Source organism: Pimephales promelas, chromosome 19, assembly GCF_988280905.1.
Source record: "Pimephales promelas chromosome 19, fPimPro1.hap1.1, whole genome shotgun sequence".
NCBI lineage: Eukaryota > Metazoa > Chordata > Actinopteri > Cypriniformes > Leuciscidae > Pimephales > Pimephales promelas.
The window spans coordinates 4,707-7,500 of NC_142787.1; positions in this window are offsets into that span (position 1 = coordinate 4,707).

The following is a 2,794-nucleotide window of genomic DNA, read 5'->3' on the forward strand; positions in this document are numbered from 1 at the left end:
CCTAACCCTAACCCTAACCCTAACCCTAACCCTAACCCTAACCCTAACCCTAACCCTAACCCTAACCCTAACCCTAACCCTAACCCTAACCCTAACCCTAACCCTAACCCTAACCCTAACCCTAACCCTAACCCTAACCCTAACCCTAACCCTAACCCTAACCCTAACCCTAACCCTAACCCTAACCCTAACCCTAACCCTAACCCTAACCCTAACCCTAACCCTAACCCTAACCCTAACCCTAACCCTAACCCTAACCCTAACCCTAACCCTAACCCTAACCCTAACCCTAACCCTAACCCTAACCCTAACCCTAACCCTAACCCTAACCCTAACCCTAACCCTAACCCTAACCCTAACCCTAACCCTAACCCTAACCCTAACCCTAACCCTAACCCTAACCCTAACCCTAACCCTAACCCTAACCCTAACCCTAACCCTAACCCTAACCCTAACCCTAACCCTAACCCTAACCCTAACCCTAACCCTAACCCTAACCCTAACCCTAACCCTAACCCTAACCCTAACCCTAACCCTAACCCTAACCCTAACCCTAACCCTAACCCTAACCCTAACCCTAACCCTAACCCTAACCCTAACCCTAACCCTAACCCTAACCCTAACCCTAACCCTAACCCTAACCCTAACCCTAACCCTAACCCTAACCCTAACCCTAACCCTAACCCTAACCCTAACCCTAACCCTAACCCTAACCCTAACCCTAACCCTAACCCTAACCCTAACCCTAACCCTAACCCTAACCCTAACCCTAACCCTAACCCTAACCCTAACCCTAACCCTAACCCTAACCCTAACCCTAACCCTAACCCTAACCCTAACCCTAACCCTAACCCTAACCCTAACCCTAACCCTAACCCTAACCCTAACCCTAACCCTAACCCTAACCCTAACCCTAACCCTAACCCTACCCTAACCCTAACCCTAACCCTAACCCTAACCCTAACCCTAACCCTAACCCTAACCCTAACCCTAACCCTAACCTAACCCTAACCCTAACCCTAACCCTAACCCTAACCCTAACCCTAACCCTAACCCACCCTAACCCTAACCCTAACCCTAACCCTAACCCTAACCCACCCTAACCCTAACCCTAACCCTAACCCTAACCCTAACCCTAACCCTAACCCTAACCCTAACCCTAACCTAACCCTAACCCTAACCCTAACCCTAACCCTAACCCTAACCCTAACCCTAACCCTAACCCTAACCCTAACCCTAACCCTAACCCTAACCCTAACCCTAACCTTACCCTAACCCTAACCCTAACCCTAACCCTAACCCTAACCCTAACCCTAACCCTAACCCTAACCCTAACCTAACCCTAACCCTAACCCTAACCCTAACCCTAACCCTAACCCTAACCCTAACCCTAACCCTAACCCTAACCCTAACCCTAACCCTAACCCTAACCCTAACCCTAACCTAACCTAACCCTAACCCTAACCCTAACCCTAACCCTAACCCTAACCCTAACCCTAACCCTAACCCTAACCCTAACCCTAACCCTAACCCTAACCCTAACCCTAACCCTAACCCTAACCCTAACCCTAACCCTAACCCTAACCCTAACCCTAACCCTAACCCTAACCCTAACCCTAACCCTAACCCTAACCCTAACCCTAACCCTAACCCTAACCCTAACCCACCCTAACCCTAACCCTAACCCTAACCCTAACCCTAACCCTAACCCTAACCCTAACCCTAACCCTAACCCTAACCCTAACCCTAACCCTAACCCTAACCCTAACCCTAACCCTAACCCTAACCCTAACCCTAACCCTAACCCTAACCCTAACCCTAACCCTAACCCTAACCCTAACCCTAACCCTAACCCTAACCCTAACCCTAACCCTAACCCTAACCCTAACCCTAACCTAACCCTAACCCTAACCCTAACCCTAACCCTAACCCTAACCCTAACCCTAACCCTAACCCTAACCCTAACCCTAACCCTAACCACTCTAACCCTAACCCTAACCCACCCTAACCCACCCTAACCCTAACCCTAACCCTAACCCTAACCCTAACCCTAACCCTAACCCTAACCCTAACCCTAACCCTAACCCTAACCCTAACCCTAACCCTAACCCTAACCCTAACCCTAACTAACCCTAACCCTAACCCTAACCCTAACCCTAACCCTAACCCTAACCTAACCTAACCCTAACCCTAACCCTAACCCTAACCCTAACCCTAACCCTAACCCTAACCCTAACCCTAACCCTAACCCTAACCCTAACCCTAACCCTAACCCTAACCCTAACCCTAACCCTAACCCTAACCCTAACCCTAACCCTAACCCTAACCCACCCACTCTAACCCTAACCCTAACCCTAACCCTAACCCTAACCCTAACCCTAACCCTAACCCTAACCCTAACCCTAACCCTAACCCTAACCCTAACCCTAACCCTAACCCTAACCCTAACCCTAACCCTAACCCTAACCCTAACCCTAACCCTAACCCTAACCCTAACCCTAACCCTAACCCTAACCCTAACCCTAACCCTAACCCTAACCCTAACCCTAACCCTAACCCTAACCCTAACCCTAACCCTAACCCACCCTAACCCTAACCCTAACCTAACCCTAAACCTAACCTAACCCTAACCCTAACCTAACCCTAACCCTAACCCTAACCCTACCCTAACCCTAACCCTAACCCTAACCCTAACCCTAACCCTAACCCTAACCCTAACTAACCCTAACCCTAACCCTAACCCTAACCCTAACCCTAACCCTAACCCTAACCCTAACCCTAACCCTAACCCTAA